This window comes from Melanerpes formicivorus, unplaced genomic scaffold (assembly GCF_026170545.1).
Source record: "Melanerpes formicivorus ecotype bairdi unplaced genomic scaffold, bMelFor1.0.p_v2 SCAF_106, whole genome shotgun sequence".
Taxonomy (NCBI): domain Eukaryota; kingdom Metazoa; phylum Chordata; class Aves; order Piciformes; family Picidae; genus Melanerpes; species Melanerpes formicivorus.
Window position 1 is genome coordinate 945,765 of NW_027142458.1, and position 20,478 is coordinate 966,242.

Here is a 20,478-nt window from a genome sequence, read left to right on the forward strand (position 1 = left end):
GACACTTGGTGCCATGGTTTAGTTGATGAGATGGAGTTGGGTGATAGGTTAGACTTGATGATCTGAAAGGTCTTTTCCAACCTGGTGAATTCTATTCTATTCTATTCTATTCTATTCTATTCTATTCCATTCCATTCCATTCCATTCCATTCCATTCCATTCCATTCCATTCCATTCCATTCCATTCCATTCCATTCCCTTCATCTGAATGCAACCTCCTGGTGCTTGACGGTGTGCATGCTGGAAGCAGCAGCCAAATCTCTGCTCAGTACCAGTTAGGGAGATTAAAAATATTTCTCCAGAGCTGTTGTTTTGGGGTTTTATTTAAGGTTTGAGGGTGATCAAAAGGACCATTTGTGATGAAATGGGTAGATTGAGATTGGATGTTAGGAAGAAGTTATTCCCCATGAGGGTGGTGAGAGCCTGGCACAGGTTGCCCAGGGAGGTGGTGGAAGCCTCATCCCTGGAGGCTTTTGCAGCCAGGCTGGATGTGGCTGTGAGCAACCTGCTGCAGTGTGAGGTGTCCCTGCCCATGGCAGGGGGGTTGGAACTGGCTGAGCCTTGAGGTCCCTTCACACCCTGACAATTCTGTGATCCTATGTGGGAAAACACTGAGGGAAATCCCCTTTTTGTTTTTGCTCCAAATTCACACCACTCTCACCCAGCTGCCTCTCCCTTGGCCATTACCAGGGAATTAATTTTGTCATCAGCACATTTCTTCCTGTTTGATAAAATTTTATTTCAGAAGGGGAGGATTTATGCCTTCCTTTCCCTCTGTGCACATTATCATTTATATCACTGACAGCTCCACTTGTTAAAAGCAGCTCAGGAGGAGGCTTGGGCTTCCCCCCCCCCCCCCCCCCCTACTAAAGGGCTTGCATCTTCCTGACATTTATTACGAGTTTATTACTTCTCTCTCCTCCTCAGTGAAGCTGTTTGCTTCGTGGGGGGAGTGTCTGAAGCACAGATTTACCATTACCTGTGACTTCCCATCAATTTTTCAGGCCAGAAGTAGGTTCATTTGGACTTGTGGCTAAAAACCAGGGAGGGCAGAAAAACACATGAAGGCAATTAAGCTAAAAAAAAACCCAAGACCCCAAACCCCTCATTTGTGGTGGAAGGGAAAAGTTCTGTGGAGATTTCTTCCTTTCCCCAGGTGATATTTCTGCCTTCATGGTGGTAGACAGAAGGTGAGTTAGTTGCTCTGTTGATTTGCTTTGGAATAAAACCTCACTCTTTTCATTTGCTTTGGAGTAAAACCTCACTCTGTTCATTTGCTTTGGAATGGAATGGGATGGAATGGAATGGAATGGAATGGAATAGAATAGAATAGAATAGAATAGAATAGAATAGAATAGAATAGAGCAGACCAGGTTGGAAGAGACCTTCCAGATCATCGTGTCCAACTCATCAACCAATCCAACCCACCTAAACAACTAACCCATGGCACCAAGCACCCCAGCAAGTCTCCTCCTGAACACCTCCAGTGATGGTGACTCCACCACCTCCCTGGGCAGCACATTCCAATGGGCAATCACTCTCTCTGTGTAGAACTTCTTCCTATCCTCCAGCCTAAACCTCCCCTGGCGCAGCTTGAGACTGTGTCCTCTTGTTCTGGTGCTGGCTGCCTGGGAGAAGAGACCAACCTCTGCCTGGCTACAACCTCCCTTCAGGGAGTTGTAGACAGCAATAAGGTCTCCCCTGAGTCTCCTCTTCTCCAGGCTAAGCAACCCCAGCCCCCTCAGCCTCTCCTCACAGGGCTGTGCTCCAGACCCCTCCCCAGCTTTGTTGCTCTTCTCTGGACACCTTCCAGCAACTCAACATCTTTCCTGAACTGAGGGGCCCAGAACTGGACACAGGACTCAAGGTTTGGCCTAACCAGTGCTGAGCACAGGGCAGAATGACCTCCCTGCTCCTGCTGGCCACACTGTTCCTGATGCAGGCCAGGATGCCATTGGCCCTCTTGGCTGCCTGGGCACACTGCAGGCTCATGTTCAGCCTACCATCAAATAGCACCCCCAGGTCCCTCTCTGCCTGGCTGCTCTCAGCCACTCTGACCCCAGCCTGTAGCACTGCCTGGGGTTGCTGTGGCCAATGTGCAGAACCTGGCACTTGGATGTGTTCAATCTCCTGCCCTTGGACTCTGCCCACCTGTCCAGCCTGTTGAGGTCTCTCTGCAGAGCCTCTCTACCCTCCAGCAGATCAACTCCTGCCCCCAGCTTGGTGTCATCTGCAAACTTACTGATGATGGACTCAATGCCCTCATCCAGATCATCAATAAAGATGTTAAAGAGCACAGGGCCCAGCACTGATCCCTGGGGCACACCACTGGTACCTGGCTGCCAGCTGGCTATGGCACCATTCACCATCACTCTCTGGGCTCAGCCTCCAGCCAGTTCCTAACCCAGCTCAGAGTGCTGCTGTCCAAGCCAGGGGCTGACAGCTTGGCCAGGAGCTTGCTGTGGGGGACAGTGTCAAAGGCCTTGCTGAAGTCCAGGCAGACCACATCCACAGCCTGCCCCACATCCACCAGACAGTCACCTGGGCATAGAAGGAGATCAGGTTGGTCAGGCAGGACCTGCCCTTCCTAAATCCATGTTGGCTGGGCCTGATCCCTTGGCCACCCTGTAAGTGCTGTGTGATTGCACTCAAGATGACCTGTTCCATAATCTTGCCCCACTCTTTTCATTTGCTTTGGAGTAAAACCTCACTCTCTTCATTTGCTCTGGAATAAACCCCACAGCCCAGAAGATTGAGGGGACTGCTCCTTTGATCCAGAACCCTCTAACTCCTCTATCACCCCAGTGGTGATTCAGGGAGCCTTTATCTCAGTGCTTCATTCACGAGCAGCCTTTCTCCCAGCAAATGGAATTCTGAAGGACATTTCTCTTTCTGCACCCAAAATGCCAAAATTCCATGGGATAGTCAGTATGAAGGAGGAGTGGTCAAGGGGCAGGGCAGGGCTGGCCACCAGAGGAGTGTCCATGGCTCTCCAGGAAGCCCTCTGCCTTCCCAAAGGGAAGAGAAAAGGAAGAGAGAGAGACTTATGGGCTATGAAAGAAACTCAACCAGCTGGGATGGAAAGAAGAACAATGCCATGGGAGAGAGACAAAGAGACACAAACCAACATGGAACCCAGCCCCTGATGGCAATGAGGGCACCATTGGCACCACTGATGCTGGGGGCAGGCACTGGCAAGTCCCAGCCTGGACTCAGCAGCAGATGGGAACCACATTCAGGAGCTGGATTGTGGAAGTGGATTCAGGAACACAGGGATGGGGATGGAAGGCAGAAGGGACAGAGTCCTGCTGGGACACCAGCCAGGCAAGAAGAGGCTTGGCCCTGGGCAGCCCTCAGCTTGCTCCTGAAGATTTCATCCATGGGCAAAGCCTTTCTGCAGGCAGCCCTTGGCAGGAACTCTCCCATCAGCTTCTGCCTGCTAGAAGCAGCCCCTGGCTGTGCCACCCTGCCCTGAACTTCAGCAAGTGCCTCAGTGAGCAGAGCCTGAGCTGGGAAGTCCCAGCCCTGACCAGAACTGGTTCTGCTCTGGCTCAGATCAGGACAGTCCTGTTCTCTTTCCTGTTGGGAAAGAGAAGAAGTGTTAAATGATGATAGCAAGACAGGACTGGCATGAAGCAGCTCCAGGCTCACCCTCTACAAATAAGGAAGGCAAGACACAAGGAGTGCCTAGGATGTGCCAAAGAAGGGGGAAATGAAATCAGCAAGCCCAGGTGACAGTTGTCCCAGAGTCCTGAAGAAGCTCTGAGTCTGGAGTAACTGAACGCCTGCCAAACGTCCCCCATTCATCACTCCCCACACCTCCTCCATCAGCTGAGCTGTCACAGCTGCCTTTGGAAACAGCCCCAAGATTTGTCTGCCAGACATAAAGAGAGTAGGGAGCATAAAGTATTTAAATGCCAGGATATTTCAACCTCCCCTCCACAGGGCAGGGGAAATTTATCTCCAAGGTTATCCAATTTCTCTTCCACCGGCGCAACCAGGGCGGCGTAGCCGCGTGGGAGCCTCCACAAGAGGAGGGCTGGGATTAACTGCTGCATTAGCTGAGATTGCTTTTAATGTTACAAATGACACTTCATGGGCTGATGAATAGCTACATCTGGTTTACCTGTGGCTCTGCATTTGAAGAGGGAATCCAGCAGCAGCAGCAGCAATAAAACTGAGTGAGAGGAGCGCGGCGCGGGGCTGCTGTTAGCTCGGGGAAAATAGGAAACAAAGGAGGCTGGCAGGCAAGAGCTGTCAGCCTGGTATCTATCAGCCCCTTTCTGGGAGCTGGTGGGAAGGAGCTCAGCATTTTGGGGTAATTGTTGATGTGAAAAGCCAGATGAAAATGAATTGGCTGCTGCTTCCTCCAGCGTAGCCTGCCGTCCTCACACACGAGCCAAAGGAGCTCCCAGGGGAAATGCAAAGGCATCTGTTTGTCCTCCAGAAGAAGGAAGGGTTAACTCCTGGCATGGCAGGTCATGCTGGAGGGCTTGGAGATCATCCAGACTTTGTACCCCAAAGAGAGGTTTAAAATATGGTACCACATCCAGCTGGCAGCCAGGCACTAGTGGTGTCCCCCAGGGATCAGGGCTGGGCCCCATCCTGCCCTGGAATGGGTTGTCCACGGAGGTGGTTGAGGCCCCGTCCCTGGAGGTGTTTAAGACCAGGCTGGATGAGACTTTGGCCAGCCTGATCTAGTGTGGGGTGTCCCTGTCCATGGCAGTTGGGTTGGAACTGGATGATCCTTGTGGTCCCTTCCAACCCTGACTGATACTACTATGATACTACTATGATACTATGATCTGGATGAGGGGACTGAGTCCATCAACAGTAGGACATTGAAGGACATTGAGCCTCTTGAATGTGACCAGAGAAGGGCAACAAAGCTGGGGAGGGGTTTGGAGCACAGCCCTGTGAGGAGAGGCTGAGGGAGCTGGGGTTGCTTAGCCTGGAGAAGAGGAGGCTCAGACCTTCTTGGAGGGGAGACCTTCTTGCTCTCTACAACTCCCTGAAGGGAGGTTTTTAATAGGTGGGGGTTGGTCTCTTCTCCCAGGCAACCAGCACCAGAACAAGAGGACACAGTCTCAAGCTGTGCCAGGGGAGGTTTAGGCTGGAGGTGAGGAAGAAGTTCTTCCCAGCAAGAGAGATTGGCCATTGGAATGTGTTGCCCAGGGAGGTGGTGGAGTCACCATCCCTGGAGGTGTTTAGGGAGAGCCTGGCTGAGGCACTTGGTGCCATGGTTTAGTTGATGAGATGGTGTTGGGTGATAGGTTGGACTTGATGATCTCAAAGGTCTTTTCCAACCTGGTTAATTCCATTCCATTCCATTCCATTCCATTCCATTCCATTCCATTCCATTCCATTCCATTCCATTCCATTCCATTCCATTCCATTCCATTCCATTCTAAAGAGCAAGTCCAGAGCTGGTTTCATCTCCTGGAAAGACCTTCCTTTGCCACTGCCCAGTAACCACACATTTTCCTGCAGCAGAAATCTTCACTGCTGAGGAGAGATTTCCTTTAAGTTCGTAAGACAGAGAGAGTTATCAATATCTAAAGGGTGGGGGGCAGGAGGTCAGAGCCAGATTATTCTGGGTGGTGCCCAGTGAAGGGGCAAGGTGCAATGAGCACAAAGTGGAAGCCAGGAGGTTCCACCTGAACAGAAGGAGAAAGTTGTTTGGTGTGAGGGTGCTGTAGCCCTGGACCAGGCGGCCCAGAGAGGATGTTGAGTCTCCTTGTGTGGAGAGCTTCCTAACCCCCCTGGGCATTGTGATGCTGGGCAAGCTGCTGTGGGTGTCCCTGCTTTAGCAGTGGAGCTGGACTGGACTCCTAGATTCATAGAATGATTTGGTTGGACAGTTCCTTGAAGGACCTTAAAGACCATCTAGTTCCAACCCCCTTGCCTTGAGCAGGGGCATCTTCCACTAGAACCAGTTTGCTCAAGGCCTTATCCCACCTGGCTTTGAACAGCTCAAGGGAGGTGACATCCACAACTTCCCTGGGCAACCTGTTCCAGTGTCTCACTACCCTCACTGGAAAGAATTTCTTCCCAATATCCAGTCTGAATATACCCTTCTCAAACTTCAACCATTTCATGATGATCACCAGAGCTCCCTTCCAACACCCCCCACCCCCTACCCCCCCATGCTGGCATTTGGGGGATTTAAGAAATGCTTTGATGCTTTCTGTTTCTCCTCTCAAAACCCCCTGAAAAACTGCTCAGAATACAGAATCATAGAATCAATAAGGCTGGAAGAGACCTCAAAGATCATGAAGTCCAACCTGTCACCCAACACCTCATGACTACTAAACCATGGCACCAAGTGCCACATCCAATCCCCTCTTGAACACCTCCAGGGATGGTGACTCCACCACCTCCCTGGGCAGCACATTTAAGTGGCCTAACCAGTGCAGTGTACAGGGGCAGAATGACCGCCCTGCTTCTGCTGGCCACACTATTCTTGATGCAGGCCAGGATCTATTGGCCTTCCTGGCCACCTGGGCACACTGCTGGCTCATGTTCAGCCTACTACCAACCAGTACCCCCAGGTCCCTCTCTGCCTGGCTGCTCTCCAGCCACTCTGACCCCAGCCTGTAGCTCTGCCTGGGGTTGTTGTGGCCAATGTGCAGAACCTGGCACTTGGATGTGTTCAATCTCCTGTCCTTGGCCTCTGCCCATCTGTCCAGCCTGTCAAGGTCCCTCTGCAGAGCTCTCCAACCCTCTAACAGATCAACTCCTGCCCACAGCTGGGTGTCAGCTGCAACAGGTGGCATCACCCTCAACCATGACACAGCACTGGGACTGAATGGGTAAAGCACCTCCTGAATGTTGCTGTTTCTTTTGTATTTATTACTTTGGAAGGGCTTTCAAGGGGTGCCTGACTCCTGTGGATTGTTCTTTTCTCCTCCCATGCTCGCTCACCTCCTCCTCTTTGGAACAAATACCTTCCTCTTAGTGTTCAGACTGAAGAGAGAAAGACTACTTGGCACTTCTGCAGGCAACATCCATCCCTGCATCCTAACATACTTTACAGGAAGCAATTAATGCTCACAAGGCCCGGGTGGGGTTAGAGATAAGAAAACTGCAATGCAGAGGAATTGACTCGCTCACCCTCACAGAAGCACACAACTGGGGCTTCCCAGTCCTGCACTCCAGCACCACACCAAGTTCTCCACCTTAGCAATCAGCCTGCTTTACGTGGTGTAGATCATGTGCACTGAGCGGGCTCTGTGCCCCAAAAGAGAGGTGAAAGCATTCCGAGGGAATCATTCAGGGTGTTTTGAGAAGAGAAACAGAAAGCATCAAATCACTTATTAAACCCCAGAATCCCAGCATGGTGAGGGGTGGAAAGGATCTCTGGAGATCATCCACTCCAACATCGCTGCTAAATAAAGCAGGGGCACCCACAGCAGCTTGCTCAGGATCACAATGTCCAGCTGGGTTTAGAAGCTCTCCAGAGAAGGAGACTCCACAACCTGTCTGGGCAGCCTGCTCCAGGCCTCTAGCACCCTCACAGCAAACAACTTCCTCCTCATGTTGAGGTGAACCCTCCTGGCTTCCACTTTGTGCCCATTGACCCCTGTCCTGTCACTAGGCACCACTGACAAGTCTGGCCCCAGCCTCTTGCCCCCCACAGCTCCTTTAGCTCTTGCTGAGCATTGCTCAGATCCCCTCTGGGGCTGCTCTTCTCCAGGCTCCACACCCCCAGGGCTCTCAGCTTTTCCTCCTCACAGCAATGCTCCAGCCCCTTCAGCATCTTTGGAGCCTCCACTGGACTCTCTCCAGTAGTTCCCTGACCTTCTTGAACTGGGAAGCCCAGAACTGGACCCAGTACTCCAGATGTATCCTCAGTAGAGGGGGAGAAGAACTTGCCTTGACCTGCTGGCCACACTCATCTAAGATACCACTTTAGGACAGACTGTGAAATGCTTTTGTAGTAACCATTTTCTAAGGGTAAGAAGAAACATAAAGTGCCAAGAGGTTCCTCATCCTTGTTTCAAGGCAGCCTGGTTATTCAGGCAGTTTTCAGTGTCAAAAGAGATATTACTCAGCTGACAATGAAAGGTTACAAATCAAAGCTCTTCTTCACTTTGCTTCAGCGCTGCCAAGTCTGGTCACAAACCAACAGGAGGAGGGGGAAAGGAGGGAGCTGAGACTGTCTCAAAACCCAAACCACCTTGGAGCTTTTATCCACTGTCCACACTAAATTAAAACCAAATTGCATTAAAAGAAAAAGATAAATCTCTGTGGAGTCTTTCCCCAGCTGCTCAAGTAAACAGGATGGGTAAATTCTTGTCCTTTGCCTTCCTTTTCTGAGTGTGACTTGGTTCAGCCAGTAACAGTTGAGGCAGTGCTGGAAGTGTGCTGACACTCTGGATACCAGAGGGAGGACCTCCAAGATCCGGGGGTGATGATCTGAAAGGTGCAGGGAGCCAGCACTCCTCTGCTGGGAGGGGAAGGCTCCTTGGGAGGGGTGGCAGAAGCTTCTGCTGGGTTTCACCTGCAGAATGGCAACATAGATTTCCTGCAGGGCACATGTTCTAACAAGGCTTCAGCGAGCTATTGATTTTTAAATGGAGAAACACAACATTTTGACATGGAGCTGTAACTTATGACGGCTTCTCCTGCAGGACCTGGTAACCAGGGCTGGGATCAGAGGGCAGGAGTGGTTTGGAGTAACTGAGTGCTTGTGTTTCCCCCTGAAAACATGATCAGGAGTCAATTCTAATAGAATCATAGCATGGTTGGGGTTGGAAAGGACCTCAAAGCTCATCTAGACAAATCACCTGACTTCCCTGAAGGCTTTGGCTGGCAGTAAGGAGCCGGCAGCCATCCCTTGAGGCTGAGGAACCAACCAAAAGCTCAGCATCTTGGTGAAGGATCCACCTGGCTTCATCTCCTGACCCAGCAACATGGAGTACAAACACTTTTCATGACTTTAACAGGGGGAGATTGTGCCTGTTACTGGGGTTTTTCCTCCACGCTTCCATCTACCCACCCGTGACTAACAGGTTACCAGGCTCAAGCGGAAAGCTCTGGCCAGGGGAGGTCTCCACGGCTCCCCGGGGCTGAGCCAGACACGGTGGTAGGGATCTCAGGGCCCCTTCCCCTCGCCCGCTCCCTCTTTCCCCTTCCCCCCTACCCGCTCCCCTCAGCTCTCCTTCCCTTTCTCCCCCTTTCGGCTCAGCGCCGCCTCCCTGCCCGCTCCCGGCAGCCGCTCCGAGGAGGAGCCTCCTCCCCGCACCTGCGCGCCCCCTCCTTCCCTGCCTCGCCGGTGGCAGCCGGCTCGGTGCCCGCCGCAGGGACCCCCCGCATCCCCTCACCCCCGCTCCGCCGGGGCCTCCCCGCAAGTATCGCGGGAGCCGGGCGCTGCCCGCGCCGCCGCAGCCATTGGGCGGTGCAGCGGCGGCGGAGGCGCGGCGGCGGCGGTGGCTGAGCGCCTGGCCGCCGAGCCCGGCGGGGAGAGAGGCAGGAACGCAGAGCCGAGCCGAGGAAAGGAGGGGGGGCCGCTGTCCCGTCGTGCCCCGGCGGCCATGAGGAGGAGGAGAACGGCGGCCCCGCGCTCTGCCCCGGGCGGGCGGCGGCGGCGGTGCTGAACGGCGGGGACGGCGCTGCGGGGCTCGGCGTCCAGCCGCGGTGAGCAGCCGGAGGAGTGCCCAGATCGAGTGGGACGCGGGGCTGACAGGAGGAGGGGGGGTCGTCCCCTTCATCTCAGCTTCTGATCCTTGGGCAACTTTCGGTACCTGGCGGTGGGGCGGTCTTGGCCGGGGGGGAGCTGTCGGGGCCGGTGGGGAGCTGTCGGGGGCCAGTGGGGAGCTGTCAGGGACCGGTGGGGAAGCTGTCGTGGCCGGGAGGGAGCTGTCGGGGGCCAGTGGGGAGCTGTCAGGGACCGGTGGGGAAGCTGTCGTGGCCGGGGGGGAGCTGTCGGGGGCCAGTGGGGAGCTGTCAGGGACCGGTGGGGAAGCTGTCGTGGCCGGGGGGGAGCTGTCGGGGGCCGGTGGTGCTGCTGAGGGCCGGTGGGGAAGCTGTCGGGGCCGGGAGGGAGCCGTCGTGGCCGGAGGGAAGCAGCCGGGAGCCGGCGAGGGGCTGCTGCGGGGCTGCGTGGGGCTGGCGAGGAGCTGCGTGGGGTCTCCGGGGGCCGGTGGGGGAGCTGCCGGGGCCGATAGCGGGGCGGCGGTGCGCTGGCTGCGGGCATCAGGCTGTCCTTATCCCATTCCCGTTGCGTTTCCTGCTGATTCCTGGCAGGATTTGCCGCGAGAGGCTTTTTTTTAAGCAAGGATAATCCTGACCTGAAGCACCATCTCTAGGCAGCGGTGTGTGACAAAGTGGGATTCGTTCCATCCCAGTCCTGTAGCAGGCAGGTTTCTCCCTCCTGAACCCGTGTCTTTGCTTCCTGAGCTGATGAGGAGAAGCCGAGATTTGAGTCTGTTTCTGGTAGAGATGGAATAAGGTTTTGGGCTGTAGTTTCAACAAGCTCCCTGATCCCGTTTCGTTCCCATTTCCCCGCCCCCCTCTGCCGTCTCCATTGCACAGCTCCGGGCTCGCTGTGAAGCGCTGCTGGGGTTTTGCCAGCTGCTTCTGTTGGGTTTTCTCTTTTCTTCCTTGGTTTGTTTTTCTTTTGGAGCACAAACAGTCAAAACCCAGCCTAAATGAGGTTTGGCACTGCTAAGGTTTTTTTTCTCTTCAGAGCATTTTGAAGTTGGGATGCCAGCTGTTTTGTCAGGCATTGGGTAAAATAAAAACACCCCAAACTTCTGCAGACCTAAGAGAAAATGATTTTACAGTTTTGATAAGAAATTTTATCAATAGGAAAGACCACCCCCCCAAAAAATACCCACCCCAAACCCCTGCTGGAGCTGCTGTTCTTTCCTTTTCCATGGTGCTAAATGAGAATATTTGGGTGCTCCTGGGTGGCTGGGAATAGTAAGAGGAAAGATTAATGAGAGATTAAGACCTGCTCAGAATTATGCCAAGGAAAGGAAGAGACAAGAGATTATTTTAACTGCTTGGTGGCTGCTGGGCTTGGAGGAGGAAGAAAAAGGAGGCCTGAAAGCTGGTATTGTTTTCCAGTTAGTCTTTTAATGTTTCCCTTCTTGTGCCCTTGGCTGCCAGCAGACCTGGTTACCACCGAGCTGGGTGCTCTGGTTTTGTTCAGTGCAACTAAGCAAAGGTGCTGAGCCTCATGAGGAGACATGCAAACATTGCTCTGGCTTAGGGAAAATCCAACCCCAGAATCATTATCTTCTGAGAAATTTCAGCTAGGCTTGCTAATTAAGGACTTTTTTTGTTGCTGGTGTTGGGGGGAAAAACAATTGGGGTTTGAGGGCATTGAAGTGAGGTGGTGCAACCCAGTGTGGGTTTGGGCTCTCCTGGGGTTAGGGTTTTTGAGGTTTGGAAGGGATTGTTTCGTAGAAGGCTGCTTCAGGGAAGGGAAGCATGTGCTGGGTCTTCCTGTCTCTGTGCTCCTGCTGCTGAGGAAGTGTTTGCAAGTTGCTGAGGCTGAGCGTGCAGGATGGGAGATGCTGCTGGTGGTGGAACAGGGTGGGAAGGCAGACTGGCAGGCTCCTCGGTGGCTGCTGCTGAGCTAGGAGAAAATTAGGAGTGCAAACAGCCCTGCCTTTCAGGCAGGAAGGGAGGCTGGAGGGGAGGCTGGAAGCCTACATGGCTCTGGGATTTATGGCTCTGAACACCTGCCTCCCGCCCACCCTGGGAGAAGAAGTGATTCTTCCTGAATGTTCATGAGGAATAGAGGTGACAAATCTGTTCCCACCATCCATACCACCAAGAACCTATTCTGAGAATCCCAGCATGCTGGGGGTTGAAAGGGACCTCTGGAGATCATCCACTCCAACCCCCCTGCTGCACCCACAGCAGCTTGCCCAGCATCACAATGCCCAGCTGGCTTTGGAAGCTCTCCAGACAAGGAGACTCCACAACCTCTCTGGGCAGCCTGCTCCAGGCCTCCAGCACCCTCACACCAAACAACTTTCTCCTCATCTTCAGGTGAAACCTCCTGGCATCCAGTTTGTGCCCATTGCCCCCTGTCCTGTCCCTGGGCACCACTGACAAGAGTCTGTCCCCATCCTCTTGCCCCCCACAGGTCCTTTAGCTCTTGCTGAGCATTGCTCAGATCCCCTCTGGGGCTGCTTTTCTCCAGGCTCCACAGCCCCAGGGCTCTCAGCCTTTCCTCCTCACAGAGATGTTCCAGGCCCCTCAGCATCTCTGGGACCTCCACTGGTCGCTGTCCAGCAGTTCCCTATGTCTCTTGAACTGGGAAGCCCAGACCACAACCCAGGACTCCAGATGTGGCCTGACTAGGGCAGAGGAGACAGGGAGGAGAACCTCCTTTACCTTGCTGATCACACTCTTCTTCCTGCACCCCAGGAGACCAGTGGCCTTGGTGGAGAGCAGTTCTTGTGAGAACATCATGCATCAGCCAGAGGAAAAGCTCATGACCAGTTTATATTGGGAATATGCAGAATCAGGTTGAATTATTTCCCTCCTGATGTTCAGTGCAGTTGGTTTGGGTTGAGGCAGAATGCAGTCGAGAGCCTACCAAAGCCCACTGTCAGCTGACAGAAAAAGGAAGGTGGGAGAAGAAAAGCAGAATTGCTGGGAAAGAAGAAAATAGGAAACCTTAAACTCTTGGGTTTTCTGTGGAAAACACAATTCTAGTGGGTTTTGCATGTTACTAGGTGAGCTCCAGAGCATGGGGCTGCATTGAGCTGTCCATCCCTTTTCTCAATGTAGGAAAACACAGTTAGGGGCTTTTAGAATAGAGTAGAATAGAAGAATGGAATGGAATGGAATGGAATGGAATGGAATGGAATGGAATGGAATGGAATGGAATGGAATTAACCATGTTGGACAAGACCTTTGAGATCATCGTGTCCAACCTATCACCCAACACCATCTCATCAACTAAACCATGGCACCAAGCACCCTATCAAGTCTCCTCCTAAACACCTCCAGGGATGGTGACTCCACCACCTCCCTGGGCAGCACATTCCAATGGCCAATCTCACTTGCTGGGAAGAACTTCTTCCTAACATCCAGCCTAAACCTCCCCTGGCACAGCTTGAGACTGTGTCCTCTTGTTCTGGTGCTTCTTGCCTGGGAGAAGAGACCAACCCCCACCTGGCTACAACCTCCCTTCAGGGAGTTGTAGAGAGCAAGAAGGTCTCCCCTGAGCCTCCTCTTCTCCAGGCTAAGCAACCCCAGCTCCCTCAGCCTCTCCTCACAGGGCTGTGCTCCAGACCCCTCCCCAGCTTTGTTGCCCTTCTCTGGACGCCTACCAGCACCTCAACATCTTTCCTAAACTGAGGGTCCAGAACTGGACACAGGACTCAAGGTGTGGCCTAACCAGTGCAGTGTACAGGGGCAGAATGCCCTCCCTGCTCCTGCTGGCCACACTGTTCCTGATGCAGGCCAGGATGCCATTGGCCTTCTTGTCCACCTGGGCACACTGCAGGCTCATGTTCAGTCTACCATCGACCAGTACCCCCAGGTCCCTTTCTGCCTGGCTGCTCTCAGCCACCCTGACCCCAGCCTGTAGCACTGCCTGGGGTCGTTGTGGCCTGCATCTCTTTGGGATGCATGGCTCAGTACTGGGAAGCCACACATTTGTCAGAGGTTCTTGGGGAAGCCCTGTGGGACAGGGCTCCAGCCTGGTGGGCTCAGTTCATCCTTGGATACTTGTCTTGCAGGCCTTCCCTTGGTCCCTGTGCCACTGCCTGGTCCCTCCAGCAATTCTGCATCTTGTTTAGAAGAGCTAAAAAAGCCTGGTCCCCGGGGTGGTTCTCTGTCAAGTTGTCAATACCACTGGAGTACTTGTTACTTTTTAATTGCAAGTGGTGTGTGGGAGAGCACCCACCATCTGAAAACAGCATAAATATAGGCAGGTTCAGCTGCTAATTAGCTGTGATGAGGTGCTGCAGCAGCTTGCAAGGAGATACCTGCTTATCACCCACTGGGGGTGGGGGTCAGAGAGAGAGGGGGAGTGGGGGGGAGATGCCAGCTTTTAACTGTCAAGTTGAGGAGGAACCTCTGAGGTGGTAACCAGAGTCATTTGAGCTCTCTTTGGTCAGGCACTGGAACAGGCTGCCCAGGGAGGTGGTGGAGTCCCCATCCCTGGAGGGGTTCAAGAAACCTGTAGCCATGACTCTTGAGGACATGGTTTAGTGGCCATGGTGGTGTTGGGGTGATGGTTGGCCTGGATGACCTTAGAGGTCTCATCCAACCTAACCACATCTGTGTTTCTGTGATGGCTAGGAGTGCAAAGGAGGGAGTGGTTTAGCTGCCATGGTGGTGTTGGGTTGATTGTTGGACTGGATGACCTTAGAGGTCTCATCCAACCCAACCACATCTGTGATTCTGTGAAGGCAAGGACTGCAAAGGAGGGAGTGGTTTAGTGGCCATGGTGGTGTTGGGTCAATGCTTGGCCTGGATGACCTTAGAGGTCTCTTCCAACCCAACCACATCTGTGATTCTGTGAAGGCAAGGACTGCAAAGGAGGGAGTGGTGAAGTGGCCATGGTGGTGTTGGGGTGATGGTTGGTCTGGATGACCTTAGAGGTCTCTTCCAACCTAACCACATCTGTGATTCTGTGATGGCTAGGAGTGCAAAGGAGGGAGTGGTTTAGTGGCCATGGTGGTGTTGGGTCAATGGTTGGCCTGGATGACCTTAGAGGTCTCTTCCAACCCAACCACATCTGTGATTCTGTGAAGGCAAGGACTGCAAAGGAGGGAGTGGTTTAGTGGCCATGGTGGTGTTGGGTCAATGGTTGGCCTGGATGACCTTAGAGGTCTCTTCCAACCCAATCCCATCTGTGATTCTGTGAAGGCAAGGACTGCAAAGGAGGGAGTGGTTTAGCTGCCATGGTGGTGTTGGGTCAATGCTTGGCCTGGATGACCTTAGAGGTCTCTTCCAACCCAACCACATCTGTGATTCTGTGAAGGCAAGGACTGCAAAGGAGGGAGTGGTTTAGCTACCATGGTGGTGTTGGGTTGATTGTTGAACTGGATGACCTTAGAGGTCTCTTCCAACCCAACCACATCTGTGATTCTGTGAAGGCTAGGAGTGCAAAGGAGGGAGTGGTTTAGCTGCCATGGTGGTGTTGGGTCAGTGGTTGGGCTCAATGATCTTAGAGGTCTCTTCCAACCCAAACAATTCTATGATTCTTTGTTATGGGGCATGCTTGGCAGGAGAAAATGGGACAAAAAGGGCTAAGAGGAGGACCTTGCATTTCTTTCATGGACTTCCAACATGGTGTGGCATCAGGGACTGTCTTCTGATGATTGGTTATTGAGTTTATGGCCACAGTTGTTACAGATCTTTGTTTCCTTTAGGTGGTTTGAGATTTTAGTTGGTGCTTTGTGCCAAGGAGTTATTAGAAACATCCTGGTTTAGCATGAGGTTAGTATCTGCACACTTTCAGATTGTCCAATGTCTGGATCTTGTCCAAAATCTGGACAATTGAATTCCATTTCCCTGTGCATCAGGATGAGAGGAAATAGAATAGAATAGAATTAACCAGGTCGGAAAAGACCTCAGAGATCATCAAGTCCAACCTATCACCCAACACCATCTCATCAACTAAACCATGGCACCAAGTCCCTCAGCCAGGCTCTTCCTAAACACTTCCAGGGATGGGGACTCCACCACCTCCCTGGGCAGCACATCCCAATGGCCAATCTCTCTTGCTGGGAAGAACTTCCTAACCTCCAGCCTAAACCTCCCCTGGCACAGCTTGGGACTGTGTCCTCTTCTTCTGGTGCTGGGTGCCTGGGAGAAGAGACCAACCCCCACCTGGCTACAGCCTCCCTTCAGGGAGTTGGAGAGAGCAAGAAGGTCTCCCCTGAGCCTCCTCTTCTCCAGGCTAAGCAACCCCAGCTCCCTCAGCCTCTCCTCACAGGGCTGTCCTCCAGACCCCTCCCCAGCTTTGTTGCCCTTCTCTGGACACCTTCCAGCAACTCAACATCTTTCCTAACCTGAGGGGCCCAGAACTGGACACAGGACTCAAGGTGTGGCCTAACCAGTGCAGTGTCCAGGGGCAGAATGACTTCCCTGCTCCTGCTGGCCACACTGTTCCTGCTGCAGGCCAGGATGCCATTGGCCTTCTTGGCCACCTGGGCACACTGCAGGCTCATGTTCAGCCTACTATCCACCAGCACCCCCAGGTCCCTTTCTGCCTGGCTGCTCTCCAGCCACTCTGACCCCAGCCTGTAGCACTGCCAGGGGAGGTTTAGGTTGGAGATGAGGAACAATTTCTTTGCTGCAGGAGTGGTCAGGGAATGGAATAGGCTGCCCAGGGAGGTGGTGGAGTCCCCATCCCTGGAGGGGTTCAAGAAACCTGTGGCCATGGCACCTGGGGACCTGGTTCAATGGTCATGGTGGTGTTGGGTTGATGTTGGACTGGATGATCTGAGAGGTCTCTTCCAACCCAAACACATCTGTGATTCTGTGAAGTCCAGGACTTCCAAGGAGGGAGTAAACCCCATTTAGTTTCTCCCAAATGTGGCATCATTGGCAAGCTTAAGTGGCTTAGGGTGAGGTGGCTGCAAGCAGAGAAAAGCTTTCCTTGGCTGGGTGTTGGGGATGTGGTGCTTGGAGGCATGGGGCCTGGGGGAAGCTGGTGGCAGTGACTGGCTGAAGCAGGCAAGGCAGAATGCAGGGCAGGGCTTCTGTTACAAAAGGGGTTGGTTAGATGATGGAATAAGTCTTTTCCACTTTAATTTCTGAGTCAGGGAAATGCATTTTGAGCTGAAGAACAGGGCTATTATTAAATGTCAAGCAGCCTATTTCTGGAAAGGGGGGAGGGAGAGGGGGGGGAAACTCATTCTTGAAACACATAACACTGGAGAACTCCCACCTAGAGGCACACCTGATTATTTCTGTCCATATTCCCCCCACCCCACCCCTCTTCCTTTTCATTAATCCTTACTAAATGTGAAGGAGCTTCCTGTATTGATCTTGGAGATGGGCAGTTAGAGGATCACAGAGCCATTTAGGCTGAAAAAGGCCTTGGAGCTCATCAAGTCCAACCATTAACCCAGCACTGCCAGCTCCCCACTAAACCACATGGCCCTCAGCACCACATCTCCCCAGCTTTGAAACCTCTCAAGGCTTGGGGACTCCACTACTGCAGCCCTGAGCAGCCTGGGGCAGGCCTTGGCAAGGCTTTTGGGGAAGAAATTGTTCCTCATGACCAACCCAAACCTCCCCTGGTGCAACTTGAGGACATTTCCTCTTGTCCTGCCTCTTGTACCTTGGGAGAAGAGGCTTGAGCCCACCTCACTCCAGCCTCCTTGCAGGGAGCTGGAGAGAGCAATGAGGTCTCCTCTCAGCCTCCTCTACATTGAACACCCCCAGCTCCCTCAGCTACTCCTCACCAGCCCTGTTCTCCAGACCCTTCCCCAGCTTCCTTTTCCTTCTCTAGGCATGCTCCAGCCCCTCAATGTCCTTCTTGGAGTAAAGGCTCCAAAAGTGAACCCAGGATTCAAGGAGAGGTCTTGCTGGTGCACAGTACAGGGGCACAGTCCCTGCCCTGCTGCTGCTGGCCACACTGTGCAAACCAGGGTGCTGGTGGCCTTTTTGGCCACCTGAGCAACGCTGGCTTGAGTTCAGACACTGCAGTGTGAAGCAGCACTGAGGGGACTGGAGCATCTCTTCCAGAAGGAAAGGCTGAGAGACCTGGGACTGTTCCTATGTGACCTTTGGGTGAACCTGCCTTGGCAGGGGATTTGGACTTCATCTCCAGAGGTCCCTTTCAACCCTTCTCATTCTGTGATTCTGTGATCAAGAGCTAAAGGGTGGGGAGAAAGAGGATGGGGCTATACTCATGTCAGTGGTGCCAAGCAACAGGACAAGGGGCACAACTGGAACCAGGAGGTTCCACCTGAAGATGAGGAGAAACTTGTTCGGTGTGAGTGTGCTGGAGGCCTGGAGCAGGCTGCCCAGAGAGGCTGCTTTGCCTGGAAGAGACCTTTAACAGCATGGAGTCCAACTATTAACCCAGCACTGCCAGACCATGTCCCTCAGCACCACATCTCCAGGGCTTTTCAGTCCCTCCAGGGATGAGGACTCCACCCCTGCCTTGGGCAGCCTGGGCCAGGTCTTGACAGCCCTTCTGGGGCAGGAATTGTTCCTCATGTCCAACCTAAACCTTTCCTGAGGCAACTTGAGGCCATTTCCTCCTGTCTTGTCAGCTTGTTCCTTGGGAGAAGAGACCAACACCCACCTGGCTCCAAGCCAGTGACAGGATGAGGGGCAGTGGGCACAAACTGGAAGCCAGGAGGTTGCATCTGGAGATGAGGAGAAAGTTGTTTGGTGTGAGGGTGCTGGAGGCCTGGAGCAGGCTGCCCAGAGAGGTTGTGGAGTCTCCTTCTCTGGAGAGCTTCCAACCCCAGCTGGGCATTGTGCTGCTGGGCAAGCTGCTGTGGGTGCCCCTGGTGTAGCAGGGGGGGTTGGAGTGGATGATCTCCAGAGGTCCCTTTCAGCCCCCACCATGCTGAGATCCTGCACTCTCTAGAAGAACATCAGCTCATTTCCTCAGCCAGTTAATTCAGACATTAAATTACTGCCCGTGGCAAATCCTCGCTACGATGCCACGATTGCCACTCAAGTGATGTCCACAGTAATGAACACTGAGCTCAGGAGAGCAGCAGAGTGCTTGATTTTAAAGAAAATGAAGGGAGCTGAGCAGTAAAAGCAGCCATAAAGCCCTCTAGTTGTGTTTCAGCCCTTCAGATCTGATCTACGGTTGGACTGGATGATCTTAAAGGTCTTTTCCAACCGCAGCGATGCTCTGATTCTCTGGGTCTACAGCACCTCTGCCCTGGCAGAACCTCTGCAGGAGACAAGGAGGTCAGCTGAAGAGTCAGCAGAAGTTTGCTGGGAGAAAGTCCCCAGCAGAAATCAAACCCATCCCAAAGGGGCTTTTTGACACCTAAGAAAGGCAGAGGAAGAGTTCAGCTCAACCTCCCATCCCTTTCCAGCCTTCACCTCCCATCAGTCAAGGGAGGGATGTGACTGCTTTTGGGTGATTCTCCTGGGATCCACTGCAGCTCTTGGAAGCGAAAACCAGGCAACAGCAAGATTTAAGCTCTGGCCCCAGAAGGATTTGCTATTTCTGCTGCAGACTGAGGGTTGGGGCAGGCAGTGCTGCACAGAAGGGTGATGAGCCAGCAGGAACTAGCACGACTCCATGCACAAAGCACTGTGGCTGCTATCACAGAAGCATTCAGGTTGGAGAAGACCCTCAGGATCACTAAGTCTAGGCCAGAAGCCTGCTCTCCAAGGCTCACCCCTAAACCATAGCCCCAAGCACCACATCCAAACCACCTTTAAACACCTCCAGGGTGGGTGACTCAGCCACCTCCCTGGGCTGCACTTTCCAGTGCCTGACCACTCTGTCCCTGCCAAACTGTTTCCTAACATCCAGTTTAAACCTACCCAGTTGCAGCTTGAGGCTGTTTCTTCTTGTTCTATCACTGATTACCAGTGAGAAGAGACCAGCAGCAGCCTCTCTACAGTGTCCATTCAGGTAGAGAGCAATGAAGTCTCCCCTCAGGCTCCTATCTTCCAATCTAAACAGCCCAAGCCCCTTCAGTTGCTCTTCAGGAGATTTATTAGGTGTTTAAGCCCAGGCTGGCTGAGGCTCTGGCCAGGCTGATCTAGTGTGGGGTGTCCCTGCCCATGGCAGGGGGATTGGAACTAGCTGATCCTTGTGGTCCCTTCCAACCCTGACTGATACTATGATACTAGGATACTGTGATACTATGATACTATTCTCCAGGCCCTTCACATGTGTAATAGGATCTCATGGAACCATAGGATTGTTTGGGTTGGAAAAGACTTCCCAGATCATGGAGTCCCAACCATCAACCCAACACCACCATGGCCATTGAACCATGTCCCCAAGAGCCATGGCCAGAGGTAGCTTGAATACCTCCAGGGATGGAGACTCCACCACCTCCCTGGGCAGCCTGGTCCAGTGCCTGACCACTCCTGCAGCAAAGAAATTGTTCCTCATCTCCAACCTAAACCTCTCCTGGCACAATTTCAGGCCATTTCCTCTCATTCTGTCACCTGATACCAGGGAGCTGCAGCCCACTGCTTAAGCTCTGGGTGAAATGTCCTGCTTTGCATTACACATGAAACTGAGCAGAGTTGCTATGAGAGGTGTCATGAAGGGCCCAAGAAATGCAACCTTGCTTCAAAAACTGTTCACACACTCACATACTCATCTCCTTAGAAAAGACCTTCAGATCTCTGAGTCCAACCATAACCTAACATCTCCCTCTACACAACTGTTAGACCAGAGAACCATAAACACCTCCAGGGATGGGGACTCCACCACCTCCCTGGGCAGCACATCCCAGTGGCCAATCTCTCTTGATGGGAAGAACTTCTTCCTACCATCCAGCCTGAACTGCAAAATTGTTTTAGAATCAGAGAATTGTTAGGGTTGGAAGG

General features: G+C 53.0%; 1 protein-coding gene across 3 annotated transcripts in view; it reads left to right on the forward strand.

Moving 5' to 3' along the window:
• The first annotated feature begins 9,398 nt into the window (after positions 1 to 9,398).
• GALNT13 (polypeptide N-acetylgalactosaminyltransferase 13) overlaps positions 9,399 to 20,478 on the forward strand; it is a 102,019-nt gene continuing 90,939 nt past the window's right edge. For all 3 annotated transcript variants that reach the window (XM_068166759.1, XM_068166757.1, XM_068166758.1), the window contains exon 1: positions 9,399 to 9,639. The gene's annotated coding sequence lies outside the window, so the exon portion shown is untranslated. The remainder of the gene's footprint in view (positions 9,640 to 20,478) is intronic.